Source organism: Macaca thibetana, chromosome 8 (genome assembly GCF_024542745.1).
Source record: "Macaca thibetana thibetana isolate TM-01 chromosome 8, ASM2454274v1, whole genome shotgun sequence".
Taxonomy (NCBI): domain Eukaryota; kingdom Metazoa; phylum Chordata; class Mammalia; order Primates; family Cercopithecidae; genus Macaca; species Macaca thibetana.
In genome coordinates, this window is record NC_065585.1 from 94,997,757 (window position 1) to 95,017,753 (window position 19,997).

A 19,997-nucleotide genomic window follows, 5' to 3' on the forward strand; every position below is an offset into this window, starting at 1 on the left:
ATGTCTTTTTGTTAGGTTTTCTCCTCTTGTAAAATATTTTTTAATAGAATTAATAAAGTATATCTTCTTATATGTAATCATATTCTTTATAAAACTATAATCAATGATGCAAATCACTTTGTAACTCTTGGTTCTTTCCAGGAGATATTCCTGAAAATTAACTGAAAAAACAGAAACAACTAATTAAAAATGGAATATTTTCTACTTTATATTAATGTACTTATTTAGTTCAGGAATTGACAGTTTATCTTTACTTTTTCATTTTTTTCCTCAAAGCAGATCTACTAAAGGAATTATTTCATAATAAAACAGTTTGTTACAATTGAAGGAAAAACACTGGACTTGGTGTCCAGGGATCTTCATTTAGTCCCAGCTATGGTACTAACTGGCTATGGAAATACGGACAACTCAATTTCAGTGTGTCTCAGTTTATTAATCTAAATAAATCAATTAAATAATAAATTATCTTCTCAGACTGCTTCTAATTTTATCACTATACAAGCATTTGATTATCACTTTATAAACTTATTGTTACAGAATAATTTTTAAAAGGGGAAAGATAGTAATTCTTGAATAAATGTAAAATAAACACCTGTTCAGGATTTTATATAGCTCATTAATGAAGGAATCTATACTATGTAAAAGTTAACTAAAAGGAGAAACCTAAGAAGAGACATATTTATAGATCAGAAATACTAAAATACATTTGCAAATGAATACAAAACTTGCTATTCCAGGAGTTGGGGAGGACAGTCAAGAAAATTCAACCAGACTGAATGTATTTGCATGTCAATAGATTAGCCTCTCTCACATTTTCTTCAATTCTTTACAATTACCAGAGTTGGAAAATAGCTCCAAGGCAATGAAAGGCATAGAACCCCTGTAGAATCAGAATCAAAATCAGATAAACTTTTAGAGCATGCTCTAAAAAATTAAGCATCAATTTTCCCCCCACATGATCATATAAACAAACTTTAAATTTAACATATCTTTCTTATTTTCTAAAATGAGAATGTTTATAGCTGAGATTTATGTGTGACTTAAAATATAAGTGTATGTGGACAAAGATTCTTTGCTTGGTCACATTTTAGTCATGCTTTTGAATCTTCTTCTAGGACAATCTGTGCACTTTCTTGTAAAATCCAGTTTTAGCAAAGAAGCCTGCTAAATCAGTTTAGCAAGAACTCCTCACCCTGGACATCTGATCACCCTAAATATATTATTGGGTTCTTCATGTAACCACCCAATGAGTTCACCTTGCCCTCTGCCTAGACAGAACCAATTTATCAAGTCAGGGGAATTGCAATGGAGAAAGAGTAATTCATGCAGCGTTGGCTGTGTGGCAGACCACAGTTTTGTTATTACTCAAATCAGTCTCTCTGAACATTCAAGGATCAGAGATTTTAAGGATAATTTGGTGGGTATCGGCTCAGAAAATGGCGTGTACTGATGAGTCACGTTCAAAATGAAATCATAGGGAGTTGAAGTGAGTTCTTCTTGCTGACTTCTGTTCCTGGGTGGGATCACAGGACTGGTTGAGCCAGTTCTGGGTGATGTCATCTGATGTATGAGAATGCAAGATCTGCAAAATACCTCAAATACTGATCTTAGGTTTTACAATAGTGATGTTATTCCCAGGAGCAATTTGGGGAGGTTCAGACTCTTGCAGCCAGAGTCTGCACTCCTAAACAGTGATATCTAGTCTTGTAGCTAATTTGTTAGTCCTACAAAGGCAGAGTGGTCCCCAGGCAAGAAGGGGTTTTTTGGGAAAGGGCTATTATCCATCTTGTTTCAGGATTTAAACTATAAACTAAATTTCTTCCCAAGGCTAGTTCAGGCGACACCTAGGAATGAACAAAGACAGTTTAGAGGTTAGAAGGAAGAAAGGGTGGGTTAGGTCTGATCTCTTTCACTGACATAATTTCCTCAATTATAAATTTGCAAAGGCGGTTTTACTCATTCTCCACCCTTTCCCAGGTAATGTCTATCCACCCTGGCCTGTCTTCAGCAAGAATCCATTTAGCTGGGCTTATCCAGAATGCCCCCTCCCCGTGATGTACCCTCTTAGTAAGTTTCCATCTTCCGACCTCCGCACTGGCTATAAATTTCCATCTACTGACCTCCACTCCTTGGCTATAAATTCCAACTTGCACATACTGTATTCACAGTTGATCCTGATTTCTGTCCCCACCCTAAGACCTGATAGTTCTAAAGTTTGCTTTACCATATTTTAACAAATATTATTGAAAAAAAAGATTTTAACAAAAGTCAGCTCTTTACTATCAAAAGCCCTGGTTTGTTTGAAATTTGATTTTTTTTTTTTTTAATCCCTCATTAAATATGAGTCAAAATAGTGGCTTGCTACAAAGAGAATAAAATTTACATTAGGTCAGCTTGGGTTAACGTAGTTTACTCCATGATTAGCTATCTAGAACTGTATGCAGTTTACTTACATTTTGAGACTAAGCTTCTTAATATATAATAAATATCAGAATAATAACACCTCCTTTTAGGAGGTATTATGAGTTTGACTGCATGGTTAACAGGAATACATTTTAGTTATTTTGAGAGGCAGGGGAGGATTGAGAAAGGGGAGAGGAGGCAGAGAGGAAGAAGGGACAGAGAGGAAGAAGGGACAGAGAGGAAGAAGCAGCATGATGATTTCATGGAGATTGATGCTTTGAAGAAACACCAAAGTTAAAATAAAATTGGACTACATAAACAAATAAAGAAAAATAAATAATAGAACAGAATCAAGGATCAAAAAAAAAAAAAAAAAAAAAACACATGATGCAAACACTAAGTGCTGTGAGAAGACAGGGAATGAAGAAGCCTGAGGATTTCCTTAAGAATGTCAACCCAAATATGAATAAAGCTTACCTTATGCAAGGTTGGAGCTTAAACTCACCCTTCTGAATGAATTACTTTCAGTTGTGGGACTGTACAGAGAAAAGGCCAAAGGATAAACTGAGTGAGACCAAAAGATATAAAGGCACCAAATTAAATATCCCAACAAAAAGTTTTTACATAAAAGGTAGTGATTTTGAAGGGCAGTTAAAAATACAAGATTTTACTTAACAAGATTGAAAAAATTGTGTTTCTGACATAAGTTTAGGGTGACTTGCATAGACTCTGTTCTATGAAAATCTCCCCGAGTTTACTGCAACTGCTCCACCTTGACCCTAAACTGTGTGCTTTGGGAGGAAGACTATTCCTCTACCACCTTAGGGCCAACTGATCTAGAGCCTGTAAATTAACTGATAATAGAAAAGATTAACAGGAGAAAAGACAAGTTTTATTTACATGTGCACATGGGAGTATTCAGTAATGAGTAATACATTAAATAGTCAGAAGTAAACATGTGTGGGTGATGCGTGTGGAGTGTGGAGCAGGTTTAGAGTTTCAATTAAAAAATGGAAGGTTCCATTTGGTTTTATAGGTTAATAACAGCTGAAATTGTACTTTCTAGCAGTCTTCTCCTAAATAGGAAACTCCTCTGGGGGCAGGGGACAGGGGCTGTCAATGGAAAATTTATTTTGGGGAGGCTCTGAAACTGCCTTTGCAAAAATTATAGCAGTGAGATAAATCTAACATAACTGACCCATGTTGCTTCTAACCTCACAGGATAACTAGTCTTGCTCATTTCTGGGCATAGGCCAAGCTAACTGTGGAAGGAATTTAGTTTATAAGTTAACTTTGAAGCAAGGATGATAATAGTCTCTTCTCCAAATTAAGGCCCTCCTTATTCGGGAACTGAAACTACCTTTGTAAGATGAATGAAGAACCACAAGATAAGAATTATGGCTGGGGCCTAAATTCTCCTAATAGGAATAATTAAATAACAGCTAGTCATTGTTTTCTAACTTGTCTTTTTATAATTGCTTACTACTCAGGAGTTACATAGCCAGTGGTCACAAGGTTTGTAACTTCCTCAATTGTCCCTGTAGATAACATCATGATTATGAAACCTAACACTTGTGTTTGGGATATTTTTCAGATCTTGCATTCTAGTGGACCAACTAGCACACCTGAACAAGTGACTCATACCAAAAACTGACTCAACTGGTCCTGTGATCCCCATCATGAACTGACTCAGCACATAAAGACAGTTTCAACACTCCATGATATCATCCCTGACCCAGTGAATAAGCATTCCCCATTCCCTAGCCTCCTGACCACTAAACTATCCTTGAAAACCCCAGCCTCCAAATTCTTAGGGAGATGGATTTGAGAAATATCCCCTACTCTCCACGCTCAGCCATCCTGCAATGATTAAACTCTTTCCTTGCTGCAACAACTGCTATCTTGGTGTATTGGCTTTTTTTGTGAAGCTGATAAAAACAGTCTAGTGGGTTGTAACAGCTCTGCTTAGTTGTAGATAATGTTTCTTTCTCTAGCTGTTGATTATTCACGTTTCCAGTTTACAGTAATATTAATACTACTTTAGTGGGTTCTTAGTCTCTTCATTTCCCCCCCTTTGAAAGTTCCCAAGAAGTTTCAAAAATAAGAACATAGACTGATTATTATGAGCAGAAGATATGATTAGAAGTCGAGAGGTAAAAACTCTGCAAAGAGAAAGAAGAATATGCCTGAGAACAAGATGAATCAGCAGAAAAGAGCAAATCTAATTACATTGCTGAACCTGCCTCTTAGTCCTAAAAGCAGAGGGTCTTTGCTTGATGATGCAAGTAATCAAAAATTTAATAAGGGATGTTTCCATGGAAATAAAAAGAAAAACAAACATTCATAGACAGATTTATTCTAAGCTGTTAATTCCCATGATTATGGGGACTTCTCAGTTTTAGGATCTGCAGTTGGTAAGCTGGAGACCTGGAAAAGCTAATGGCATAACTCCAGTACAAGTCTGGAGAAAAAAAAATAATGTCACAGCTGAAAGGCAATCGAGCATGAGAAATTCCCTCTAATTTGATGAAAGGTCAGCATTTTTGTTTCATCCAGGACTTCTTTTGATTGGATGAGCCCTACCTACATTAGGAAGACCAATCCACTTTATTTAATTTATTGTTTTAAATGTTTAATCCTAAAATACCCTCACAGAAACACTCAGAATAATATTTGACCAAATATCTGGGCACTCCATGGCCCAATCAAGTTGATGCATAAAATTAAGTATTGCAGGTTTACCCCTTGTCACCTTGCCATCCGTATATATCTCCTACCCCATACTTAATCTTCAAATTAAGACAATAACAAGGTCCTAATTTCATCTAACATGATGTAGCTATCCTGCATACAATTGAATCTGTACTAACCCCTTCCCCAGAAAAGGAGGTAAAGCCCTTGAGTGATGTCTGCTCTTCTCCTTGATATCCCATGTCAATGCAATGATGTAAAATTAACAATGTTCAAATACTGAAATCTAGTCAATACATCAGATGTTATATGATGAGAGAAGAAAGTAAAGGTATTGTTTTGTATGTGTTATTGACTGCATTGTATCCCCCCTCAAATTTATATGTTGAAGCACCAACACATAATGTGACTATATTTGGAAATAGGGCCTAGATTAAATAGGGGTAATTAATGTCCAATGAGGTCATAAGAGTGAGGCCCTGTTACAACAGAATTTGTGTCTTTTTAAGAAGAGACAGTGCTCTCTATGAGGATGCCATCCACAAGCCAGTAAGAGAGTCTCACTATGGCTGAATCATGCTGACACCCTGATCTCAGACTTCCAGCCTGCATGACCTCATACACATTTTAGTACCTAAGAACTTGAGTGCTTTTGAACAAACACCTAAACATGTAGAAGTGACTTTGTAATTAGAGACTGGAAGAGTTGTAAAGTGCATACTAGAAATATAAACATTATGGGCAATTTTGATAATATCTCAGATAGAAATGAAATTTTTGGAAATTGAAAGAATGATAATTCTTATTATAAAATGGCAACCAACTTAGTTGAACTCTGCTTTAGATTTGGTTGAAGGTAGAACTTACAAGTGACGATATTAGATATTGATCTGAGGAGATTTTTAATCAAAGTGTTGAAGACACAGCTTGGTTTCTCTGGACTACTTAGGGTAAATGTGAAAGGAGAAAGATGATGTGAAGAAGGAATTGTAAACAGAAAATAATCAGATCTCAAAGATTAGGAAAATTATCAGCCTATATGTATTACCAAAACTGTGAAAGCTTGTTCTCAAGTCAACATCAAGAATGTGGTGAAACAACTAATTGATAAACAGATCATGGGTAAAACTCATGAAATTAATCAGCCATCTCAATGGAGGCCAAGAATAGAGTTGAGAATACACCAGCAAAGATGCGACAGTTTGAATTAAAGGAGACAGAAGCAGTGGGATGGAAAGAAGAAAGACTGCTGGGCATTTTGGATGCTACAGGACTGAAATATAGAGCTACTGGCTGTGAATGGGCACTGTTCCTCAAGGAGGTGGATGAATTATTTCAGAGGCAATTCAGAGATCATCAAGGCTGTCACTTCCAACATGGGCCCAGGGAGCAAGGCTATTTCCTCCTCGGTTTCAAGTGATGGGAGCACCTATCTTGATTCAGTAGGCCAAGATGACCCCACCCAGCACTTTAGGGGCAGGGCCACCTGCAGAGTACCACCTGGATGAGTCCCCACAGAGTGCTTCAAGGGAGGAACTCTTGCAGACAGCTGCGGAGGAGGTGCTCAGAAGAGCCAGATGGATGGACCACTTCATAGAACATTGAGAGTGATGCTGCCATAACAGTGGGCCTGGAAGGTGGGATATTGAGGCAAAGAGGATTATGTTTTAACCTTAAGATATAATGGAATTCACCTTCCTAGGTTTTGGACTTGTTTGGGATCTTTCTTCCCTTTCTTGGTTCTTTTTCTACCCCTCTTTTGTAGTGGGAATATCTATCATATGCCTCTCCACTGCTATATTTTGGAAGCACACAATTTATCTAGTTTAACAGATTCTAAAGAAGAATTTTGTCTGAGGATAAATTATACCTTAACTCGCAGATCTGATTTAGATGACATTCATATGAGACTTTGAACTTGAGACTTTAGAGCAGATGCTGAAATGAGTTAGGGCTTGGAGGCTGTTGGGATGAAATAAATGTATTGTGCACCGAAGAAGGGCATACATTTTGAGAGGAGCAGGGGTGGAATGCTGTGATTCCCCCAAAATTTATATCTTTAGTTTTTAACCTCTAACATGAATGCCTTGAGAGATACAGCCAAAAAGGATATGAAGTTAAATGAGGTCAATGAGGGTGGTTCTTTGATATGGTAGGACTACTGTTCTTATAAGAAGAGACACAGGAGAACTCACCCATTGTCTCTCTATGCCACATGAGGACTCAATGAGAAGTTTGCATTGTATAAGTCAGAAAGAGGAGACCAGACCATTCTGACACCTTGATCTCTGACTTTCAGCCTCCACAACTGTAAGAATACAAATTTCTATTGTTTAAGCCGCCCAGACTTTGTTATTTTGTTATTGCACCCTGAACTAACTGATGTGTATATATATATCTGTATATAAATACACACACATACACACATACTTATATATACACATACACATACATATAAATTTATATATACACACACACATAAATGTATACATACACACATTTGCATGTGTATATATGTATGTATAACTGTATACATATATATACACATGGAAAAAATGTAGTGTACAGGAGTGGGGACAATGGGCATTTGGGCTTCTTTTTCATGTAACCTACTTGCACTTAAGAGTCTGCTCAGAATTTGATAATGGAGTATTGCTATGCATGCCATAGTGCATAGGAATGCATAGCAATGCATTAGCGCATAGAAATGCACTAAAATGAGGAGTACATTGTCTCCTAAATCCAGATAGGCTTCCTAGGCATTGTGCCTCTTTTAAGTTGTAGAAGAGACCAGATGAACAACTTATTTTTCATCTTAGAAAGAATACCTTGACATACTACACATCACTGTACCCCTAGAAGTTCTATTGAGATGTATGGTCCCCAAATTTTAGTTAGATTTATTTCTCACCTACCCATTGACCTGCAAGTGATTTAGCAATAATTACAGAGTAGTTGCTATTCACAGTTCTCGTTTGCTAAGTCCAGTCAGCATTATACATATATATATTATATTTTACTAATATAATATAATATAATATATACAATATAATATATGACAAAGTAAAAAGAAAAGGAGAAAATGTTTCTGCCACTTATCTTCATTTCTGTAACTAGTCATTTGGCCATAGCTGGTATTTATAGTTACCTTCTCTACTAGCCATCCCGTATTTCTTTTGCCTTTAGCAAGAACCTCAGCTAGTTATGGTTGTTTATCTGGTAGGGTTACCCAACCTTCATTCTTGAAGGATATGATCCATTAGCAGTCCTGTCTTGATTGTTATTGTAGTTTACCATTGACCTTAATTACAGCACATGATAATACTGAGAGACACCCACAGGGATCTCCTATATTTTTCTTACCAGTGCTGTAGAGTAGTAGCCCAATTTCCTCCTGTCAGTCGTGATCAATCATTCCACCCAGCACAATAATGCCCTTTTTTGCCTATTGAATCAAAGGTTTAAGAAGGCCAAAGTGAGTGGGTCCCATCTTAACTTCCAGTTCAGTAGATCATTGAGTATCCTGGTGAAGAGATTGCTCATTCTGGAACTAAGACTTCTAGGCCAGCGGAGCGTAAGATGATTGCAAAAGAAAGCAAAACTTTTGTTAGTGGGTAATTAGAGGTAATAGTGAGTAGTGACACCCCATCCCCATCTCTTGATTCCTGTATCTGTGAATCCTAACTATAGGAGAAACAATATTATATATTAGCACCTATTCAGAGCATACACAGATTTATTTAGAGCCTTTCCCCAACTTTGCAAAGTATTGCCATGCACCTATAGCTGTTACTGAATCTTCAAAAATCCATCTCATAGTTAAATGAAGCCAGCTACTTTTGAATAATGAGGAACATAGTAAAACCATTAATTCCTTAAGCATGGACCTATTACCACACTTCATTTGCTGTGAAGTGAGTTCCTTGATCATAATCAACGCTCTGTGGAACACCATGACATGAGAGAGACATTCTGTAAATTCATGGTTAAAAGTTTTGGCAGAAGCATACAGGAAGGATAAACCTATATTCAAAGTAAGTTTCTATGCCAATAAAAACTAAATACTGTCCCTTTCATGATGGAAAGGCTCTAATATAATAAAGCTACCAGAAGATAGCTGGATCATGACCTTGGGGAATGGTGCCACTTGTTCACTGCTGCTGGCAGATTGAACACTAAGCAGTGGCCATCTCCAGGTCAGTCTTAGTGAATGCACATCCATATTGTTGAGCCCATGCATAATCTCAACTTCTGACATCATGAGCACTCTTTTCATGAGTAATACAGCAGTGGATGGGGAAGGAGGCTGACTTGCATCCACAGAGTGGGTCATCCCATCCATTTTAGTATTAAAACTCTCCTCTGCTGAAGTTACCCTTTGTTACACATTCACATGTGATACAGATAACTTTACTTTATTTTGGCCCATTCAGGAGCGTTCATGTACATGCCTCTTCCCCAAATTTCTTTGCCACCGATTTTCCAACCATGTTCCTTCCAAGTCCTTGATAATCCAGTCAAACCATTTGCCACAAACCATAAATTGGTATATAATTGCACATCTGACCATTTCTCCTTCCAAGCAAATTCACAACCATATACATTGCTTGTAGATCTTCCCACTGTGATTTCTACCAAAAGACTTTTCCTTTACCACAGTCCTTCAGAGATGTCCCAGAGAAAGGTTATAGGGTAGCAGTTTTCAACTTTTAAGTGGTGCCTGCATATCTTGAAGAATTATCTGTAAACTAGGTTCAGGTCTTCTCTCCCTCTGTCAACTAATTGTAGGGAACTTCCCATGAGCCCACAGATACAGAATGGGAGAAAAAAAATGTAGTGTACAGGAGTGGGGACAATGGGCATTTGGGCTTCTTTTTCATGTAACTTACTTGTGTTTAAGTGTCTGCTCAGAATTTGATAATGGAGTATTGCTATGCGTGCCAAACTTTATGATTTGGTGGGTCAGGTAATACCCAGTTAATGATAGAAATGTCAGGTCACATGGTAACCTGGAAGCTCATGGTTAAGCATTCAGTCTCTTCTAAGATTCAACAGCAGGTCAAGAGCCTGGACAGAGGACAGCAGGGCCTTGCTCCAAAATTCTAAGGACTTGTTCTGTGATTCACCTACAGGGGCCTGCCAAGGGCTGCAGTCAGTATCCCTATCTGCCACTACACTTTAAGCACAACATAATCTGCTGTATTTTATGGCTCAAGTAGAAGAGCAGCTTACACAGGAGACAAGACAGGCTGGAGAGCCTTCTCTTATTTGGGGTCTCACTCAGTACTGGCAGCTTTTTTGGGGTCACTCAGTAAAAGGACCAGAGCAATGCACTGAAATGAGGAATATGTTGCCTCCTAAATCCAAATAGACGTTCTAGGCATTGTCCCTCTTTTAAGTTGTAGAAGAGACCAGATGAAACAGCTTATTTTTCACCTTAGAAATAATACCTTGACATACTCACACCCCTGGACCCCTAGAAGTTTTATTGGGATGTATGGCCCCTGAATTTTAGTTGGACTTATTTCTCACCTATGCATTTACCTGCAAATGATTTCCAATAATTATAGAGTAGTTGCTATTCATATATCTAGTTTGTTAAGTCCATATCCAGTCAGCATGCTATTAATATAATGGATTAGTATGATATTTTGCAGAAGGAAAAGGCAATCAAGATTCCTATGAGCCAAATTATGACATAAGACTGAAGAGTTGACATACCTCTAAAATATGACAGTGGAGGTGTGGCCAGTCTTGCCAGCTGAAAGTAAATTGCTTCTGTTGGTCCTTATTGACAGAGATGTATGAAAAAGCATTTGGCAGATCAACAGGTGCATAAAAAGTAACAGGTCGTGTGTTAATTGCCCAAGAAGTGAAACCATGTCTGGTAGAAGTTTCAGTTGGACCTACAACTTGATTAAGCTCATAATAATCCACTGTCACTCTTCAAGATTCACCTGTTTTCTGCACAGGCCAAATAGGAAAGTTGAATGGGAATGTAGTGGGAATCACAAACCTTGTATCTTTTAAGTCTTGATGATGGCACTAATATTTAGACTCCCTCAGTAACATAGTATTGCTTTTGTTTTACTCTGCTTCCAGATAGAGGAAAATATAGTGGCTCCCTCCTGGCCTTTGTACTTTCAATGCTATTGATATACTTTCGATGTTTGTCCCCTCCAAATCTTATGTTGAAATATGATCCCCAATGATGGAGATAGGGCTGAGTGGGAGGTGTTTGGGTCAGGGGATGGATCCCTCATGAAAGGCTTGGTCCCCTCCCCAAGGTAATGAGTGGGTTCTCACTCTATCAGTTCACATGAGACTTGATTGTTTAAAAAAACATGGCAACTCTGTTACTCCCCCTTTCACCATGTGACACACCTGTTCCCCCTTCATCTTCCACCACAATTTTAAGCTTATTGAGACTTCACCAGAAATAGATGCTGGCACCATGGTTCTTCTACAATCTACCAACAAACACTTCTTTTTTTTTTTTTTTAAATAAATTACACAGCCTCAGATATTTCTTTATAGAAATGTGAAATGGATTACTACACTATCATAATAAATATCACTCCATGAGTTAGGGAACCAATGTGGGAGTTTTGCCAGATGTTAAATATGTGTATTCCAATTATTCATTCCCAAATTGAAGGGATAACCACAGGACAGGTTTGGAGACAGATGGTCAACTGCGAGACGGATCTAAGCTAAAACTTCATTGCTCACCTGACCACCATAAGCCCCTACTCTGATGTGTGGACCACAGATATATTTTGGTTCTCCTGAAATTAATAAGATGTGAGAACCAATGTCCACTAGTCCTTGATTTCTAGTTATTTTCTTTTTCCTAATGCACTATTACGCTGGTAAAAGGCTGTAGGTCCATTTATAGAAGGCTGCGAGAAAAATTAACATTATAAATTTTTTATGGTGTACTGGGGTCCTTCCTCAAGCTCTTCTGTGTCTATAAGCTGTCTCAAGTCTGAAAATTAATTAAAAGTCTGTAGTTCTCTGTTTTAATGATTTAAGTAACACTTTTTGCTGACTTAACGTGTACATTTCTCTTTATACAGATCAACTACAATTTAGCAATTTTCCTGTCTATTTCACTTTAGGAACACCATGACCAGATAGCCAGTTCCAGAGGTCTGTGTGAATCAGACTATTCTGATTGTCCCTTTGACTTGCTGTTCATTACAGTAATCACATCCATCTTACTTTTAGAGGTTGAGTGCTTTCACTTAGCCCCTGAAGCCCTGACATCGAAATATTCCCACTACATTTAGGTTTTCCCAGTTAGTAACTGAAGTCCTCATGAAAAGTATGGACTATGGAGAAGCATGCCTACAGAGCTCTTCAAGAATTCTGGGGCTGTCCTCACACATTTAGTTCTCATAGTTGTGCTAAAAAGTATGTCCTATGGGCCCTGCCAGAGTGAAAAAATGACAAATCCACTTTAACATTCCCATCTCCCTAAGGCTCTGGATGGGTTTGCACCATTATCTTGAGAGACACAATCCTGAACACCATCATCTCAAATGTTAAAAATTCAAAGGACCAACATCCTTAAAATCTAAAATCCCCAATATCGCAATCTTGGAAGATTAAAATCCCCCTAAAATAATTCTGGAAATAATAATTTAAAAATGCTTTAAAATACAATTATTTACATTTTTAAACCTAGTAAAGGGAGCAGTAAAGTAAGGGAGTTCACTTGATAAACATAAAAAACACAACTTTATTGGCCACGTTACACAATGAACTAGGCAATTACAACATATATATTTTGGGAAGCATAAACACTCAGATATACCAATGACAGTCACGCAAGCATAACAGTTATGAGCAGGTGAGCCATATTTATAAAGAAGTAGATCAAAATGTTTATTAATTGTGTGCACCCAGATCTACTGTGACAGACAGCTTAAGACTTTTGACGAGACTGACCAAAGCCTACATAGGTCACTGCCACATATGAAGTTGCCCAATGAGCGGAGATCTTGAGAAATTTTATCTTTCACAAATCAGATGTACAAAGCAGACATCTCTTCATTTGTTGATGAAGTTTCAACATTTATATTGTTAATTTTTAAGAAGTCACACATTTGTAAATTTAGAAGAAACTTTATTTCTCATAAACAGGTATAGTCTGCAAGGTTGCAATCTTGCAGGCCAGGAAGCAAGAATTTGGCCAGAGACCAAAGACAGGAACTTTGAAGGAGAGATTGGGGAAGGAGCTTTATGCTAAACAGGTAGGTTAAACATACATATTCAGTAGGTTACAGTAGGAGCTGTGAATATTCGTGACAGTGGTCCTGACACATGCATATTGAAAAAACGTGCATGTAACATGCAACCCATGTTCCCTTTGGGGTGGACACTTAACATTGAAATGTATTACAATTAGGTGATGTATTTCAAAAGATCTTTTCAGAACATGAAGGCACACAAATGTCCGGCCTCTATAAACTGGCCAAAACCAGTTCATTGTCAGTGGTCTTCTTATCAGGAGGAAGTTACTGAAATCAGTCTCTTGTGCTGTTAAAGCTGTAGTCATGGTTAGTGGAACAGGAGCTCAGTTAGTTACTGTTCATGAGCTGGATGAGTTGTAATTGTTTTGACATTACTTATCTCAAGGTTGGCACTTGTTTAACTGTTGGAGAAAAAGAAAAACCTGTGTAAGTGACAATATAGTTAGCTTTTTAAGTGTAGAGGTGTGTGACTTGATCCTTGCCTGATTAGGCCTTAGGTTCTATTTATAGTTTGGTATCTTATTGCCACAAAGAGTCTGTTCTGTAAGTTTTTTTTTTTTTTTTTTTAATTTTATTTTAAGTTCTGGGATACGTGTGCAGAACATGAAGGTTTGTTACATAGGTATACATGTGTCATGGTGGTTTGCTGCACCTATCAACCTGTAATCTTTGTTTTAAGTCCCGCATGCATTAGGTATTTGTCCTAATGCTCATCCTCTCCTAGCCCGCCACCCCGCAACAGGCCCCAGTGTGTAATGTTCCCCTCCCTTTGTCCATGTGTTCTCATTGTTCAACTCCCATTTATGATAGAGAACATGCAGTGTTTGGTTTTCTGTTCCTGTGTTAGTTTGTCTTATGATCTCTGTTTTATTAATGCTGGACAGTTGTCGTGTCTAAACCATAGAAGGAAGAGGAGTGTAATAAGGCTTGTCTGACCTCCCATCCCATCATGGCTAGGAATGCAGTGTTAGTGCTTTCCTTCTTCTTGACCAAGAAGGAGTCTGTTCAGTCAGTGGTTAACTTAGGATTTGAGTTTTAGTTTACAATAAGCTTACGCACAATGTTTGCAAAGTCAATATAGTGATAATACACTTTCATGGGATCAGATTTGCAAAAAGTGAATAAAGTTAGTTAGAACCCTAGAAGTTATTACACAATTTATACCTCCAGCATTAAAAATGATATGAAGGGGAAGTACATAGCATAGCAAATTGGCACTCTGTGTGAAGGGACAGAAGTCATACATGATTGAATAATTTGGCACGGTGAGTTTCCTGTATTATTTGCCTACATTTTAACTTCTATAATCTTCAAAACATTAATTGCACTTGTATTTAGACAGTGGTTGTGATCTACAAATTTAAGTATATGCTATCCATTTGAAAGTCTGGTCATTGTGGCCATTGCAATTCAGTGATTTTCTGCTTTCGTAGTACTACTAATAATTAGCTTCTAAACCTTTATCTTTCACCATTAGGTAGCCTCATACACTTAATTTATCACAGTCTTTTATAAGGAAACAATTTCACAGATCTCTTCTATTGTGTTGTAAGGAAAACAGTAAGAGGAAATGATATTCTACTCCCTAATACCCAATCTGTATTAGTCAGAGTTCTTGAGACAGACAGAACCAACAAGATTAAGTATATAGATATGTGAGAGGGGATTTAGTAAGGAAATTGGCTTACATGATTCTGATGACTGAGAAGTCCCATGACAGGCTATCTGCAAGCTGGAGACACTGGGATGCCTGTAGGATGGCTCAGTCCAAATACAAAGGCCTTAGAACCAGTGAAGAAAGCTGAAAATATAACTCTCAGTCCAAGGCCAAAATCCTCAGGGTCCAAAGAGTCACTGATGTAGGTGTTAGAGTCCAAAGATTGGTGAGCCTGGATTTCTGATGTCCAGGACAGAAGAAGAAAAGTCTGTCCCAGCTCTCAGAGTAAGGCCAACTCACCTTCTCTATTTGTTCCCTTTGGCTTTTGGCTGATTGAATGGTGCCCAACAACAATAATGAGGGCAGATCTTCCTCACTTTGTCCACTCAGACACACACACTAATCTCCTCTAGAAACACTTTCACAGATACACCCAAAATAATGCTTAACCAGGTTTTTAGGTATTCCCTTACTCTAGTCAGGTTGACATCTAAAACTAAGGCATGAGTCTACTCCTTTTCAAGTTGGCACCCATATATACCTCTTTAAACTATGAAACTATGCTTAATTTCTAAATAAAGACAACAAGGTGATAGTTCTGTCTGGTATGATGCAGCTATCCTACATACAACCCCAAACACAATAATCTCTTCCCTAGAATTTGGCTTTTGTGATTTCATATTTGGAATTTTAATCTTTTAGGGTTTTTGGCATTAGGGATTTTAGACTTTGGGGATTTTGAGCTTTCCTGATTTCAACATTCAGGATTACATCATTTGGGATTTTGATTGGTATTACTTTGTGTCCCTTCCTCTATGTTAAGCCAAGGAAACATTTCCAACTTGCTCACTGTGGGTCACCTTTTGGTTCATATTTCAGCCAACCAACCTGTTAAAGCCTCTTCTAATACCTCAAACTGTAACATTAAATACAGAATATCTGCTTAGTTATCTCATATCAATATATTTGCACTGATCCAACTTTTTATTCCTTCAAGAATTTTTCTACACCCATAATATCCATCCCCACACATGCTCTCTGAATTTAGAAAACTCAAGTTTATTTTTTTAATGTAGTGCATCTTTACATGGGTCATACTGTGTGCCTCATCTTAATGGTCTACTGGAACTTGAGCCTAGTTACAAGGCAAGAAGCAAAGAGGGTGGTTGTGTGGGTCCTAAGGAGAATCAGCATTGCTTCTCAGGTCAACTGCCTCAGGAGAGGTCATTATGGTTTCCTCAAGCAATGCAGATTTAATCCTCTCAAATAGGTGTGAAGAGTCTTTTTCCATTGGGGATGGAGAGAGTTCTTTTAATTGAGGTGGGGACACTACTTTCATTGGCAAAGAATTTTCATCAGAAATTGGATGCTCAATGTTCCTACCTTCATCAGGACTCTACCACACCTCCCCATTCAAATTTACGGGATTCTATTATTTCCCAATCAATGCTCTCACTTTAATAGTAGATATCCTGTGAGGTTAAAAGTATAACATACATTAAAACTCAGCCACTTGCAGAATGAAATTCTAGGACTGATTTTCAGTAAACTCAGCCTAGCAGCTATAAGAGGTAAGACTCTTTTTCAGGGCAATATTGAAGCTTTCGGATCATTTACACCATGCTTGAGCTAGGAGTTTGAATCTATGAGCTTATTCCTTTCTTTTTGTATTTTGTCCAACAATATTGGAAGCAACCGGCCAATCTCATTTATTCATTACTACTACAGTTTAAATATTTTTGTCCTTTTTAAAGTTCATGTTAAAACTTAATCTCCTCCAAAATTCAGGAGTTGCCAGAGTGAGAGTATTAAGAGATGGGATATTTAAAAGATGGTAGGCCAGGAAGGCTGCTCTCTTGTTAATAGGATTAATACATTTTCTTTAAGGGGCTTCATATAGTGTTTGGTTGGCTGTTAGCTTGCCTTCTGTCTGCCTTTTGTCATATGTGTACACAGCAAGAAGGCCCTTGATCTTGGACTTCTAAACCTCCAAAACTGTAAAAAAAAATATATATCTCTTCTTTATAAATTACTCAGTGTGTAGTATTGTGTTAAAGCAGCACAAAATGGACTAAGACATTTAGATCAATAAAAATTTTCGAAAGTGTCACAAAAATGGCAGTCACAAAGATTCTTGCTTCTTATAAGCGGTCGATTAAGAGTATCCAATAGTGACATATATATATATAAAAAAAATATAATCTCTCTCTCTCTTTTTTTTTTTTTTTTTTTTTTTTTTGAGACAGAGTTTTGCTCTTATTGTCCAGGCTGGAGAGCGATGGTGTGATATTGGCTCACTGCAACTTCTGCCTCCCGAGTTCAAGTGACTCTCTTGCCTCAGCCTCCCAAGTAGCTGGGATTACAGGCACCCACTACCACGCCCAGCTACTTTTGTATTTTTATATTTTTAGTAGAGATGGGCTTTCACCATGTTGGCCAGGCTTGTCTCAAACTCCTGACCTCAGGTGATCTGCCCACCTTGGCCTCCCAAGTGCTGGGATTACAGACATGAGCCACTGTGCCTGGCCCATATCTCTTAACAGATCACTCCATGGATATCAGAATTTGTTTACTCTTGGAAATAAAGTCATTAGTATCTTTAAATCTAATCAGATTAGAGAGCCAATTTTAGAAACATCAAAACTGATTTAGAAAAGCCATCCTGAAAATTTTGTTCCTCTAAAACCATTCAGTACCAAAATCTGTATTAGTCAGATTCTCCTGAGAAACAAAACCTATAGAATGGATATACAAAATAATAAATTGGCTCACATAATTATAATCACCAACAAGTCTTAAGTTCAGCACAACATGCTGAACACTCAAGAGAGTTAATAGTAGAGTCTCTGTCTGAAGCCAAAGGCAGGAATCAAACTGATGCCTTAGCCCTAAGGCAGTCCAGTTAGAAGAATGCCTCCTTTTGGTGGCATGACAGATGTTTTATTCTATTCAGACTTCAACTGATTGGATAAGACCCAGCTTCATACTGAAGGGCAGTCTGCTTTACTTAGTCACATTGATTTAAATGTTATACTCATCTAAAACATCCTCACAGACACACTCAGAATAATGCTTGAGCAAATATCGGGGCACCTAATAGTTCAGTTGAGTTGACACATACAATTTACCATCGTACCTCTCTTCTCCACCTTGGCCCTGATCTACAAGACCCTCCTCACTATATTCCATCTGCTGTACCATAACCTGAACTCTGAGAAGCCTCTTTTCATTAATCCACTTCTGTAAAGACACTTTGCTCAAAATTTTAGCATCTAAACAAATGAATCCATCCTCCCACAAGTTTATCCTGTGCTTTATAATTTCAGTGATGTTATCAATGGTGCTTTATTAAAAAATTGCTGAAACTCAACTTATAATGTATAAAATATTAATAATTAAGTACATTTTATGAGCATTTTTTTCTTTACCATCTGTGTGCCTTATTCTTTCTGTTTTCAAAACAACATCCAAATTCACATTATGCAGAAATTTAGTCTAAAGTTATCATATTTTTTAAAAATTCTTACAGTTTTTAATGTCTCTTTGGTTCATAATTCAATCATATTGGAATCAAGGTCAAATGCACATGTATTTTCCTATAATTCAAGTTAGATATTCAAAAGCATCTACTAATTTTTTGTATTTAACACATTATCTAATGGTGTGCCTTCTACAATGGTTTTAAATAATTTGTTGATAACATGACAAAACAATTCATTTTCCTGCAAAAATAAATAAGATATGGTTAGGTTTCTATCTAAGAAGGTCCTATATTAGGTATCATTAATTGTGAAATATTTAATAAAATGGACAAATGAAAGGGGAATTGGTTTGACATTTTTCCAAAACAGTTGTTAAAAATATTTGAATTTATTAAGCCCTAATTTTTTGAGATATTAAATTCTGAAAATATACTGAATTGTTATTTGCTGTAGCCTCAGCAAACATCCCCATGTCACTCTAAAAGAGTATTTTTACATTTTCCAGGCTTCATTAAAAATACATATATTCTTTATACATATAAAGCAAATATTTATGAAAACAAAGAGATTTTCTCTTTATATTTAGTTTTTAAAAACACACCTTTCTATTTTGGGGTTTAAATAATTTTCCTAATAAGACTGTAAAGAAGAGGAATTTGCAGTCTACTTGACACTTTTGGTTTAGTGCTTTCAGATTTCAAGTTTTTTTTTTTCTTCTATAAATAATTATACTTCAAAAGTTTGTCTTTAATATACATGTAAAAAAAGACATGCAAAAATACTGAGACTTCTAGGAAGAAAAATTCCATAAAAATCCTAAAGTTTACTAATTGCTATGACTTGCAATTTATATTTCTTTTCTTTGCTTTTGTTTCTTTTTAATTTAATTTGCTGACTAATTATACAAGTAATAAATCAACATGTTTTCTTCAAAATTATGAAGATGAAATTAATGATGAACTTAGAGGCTCATTTGACCTCTAATGAGAGAGAGATAATCCCTAATGATTTTGGTGTATTTTTACAGAGTAATATTTTCATTTATTTAGAGGAATAGACAGAACCCCACAGTATTTGGTTGATACATCTTTTTCAATACTTTTATTTTCAATTTTGTTTAAATTTTAGGTAAATCTTTTAGGGATATATTTAGGATTTAACAGCTATTGTGGTTATATGTTTGGGTTTATTAAAACTTTATTTCTGGAATTTTATGTATTCAATCTACTCATCTTCTTTTTCTAAATATCTTCACTTTTCTTGTCTTTTAATTGGTCTTATGTATGCTTTAATCATTTTAATCTTACTAATCTGAAAGTTATGCATTATGCTTATATTTTTCCAGTGACTGTCTTTTAATTTTCACATTCATATTATAACTCACATTTTTCTATTACTATCTAGACTTAGTAGTTTGTACCTCCCCTGCCCAAGTTGAACAGAATCCACAAATTTATTTCCATCTACTCTAAACACCTTTTCACCCAATGTTATTAACTTTATTAG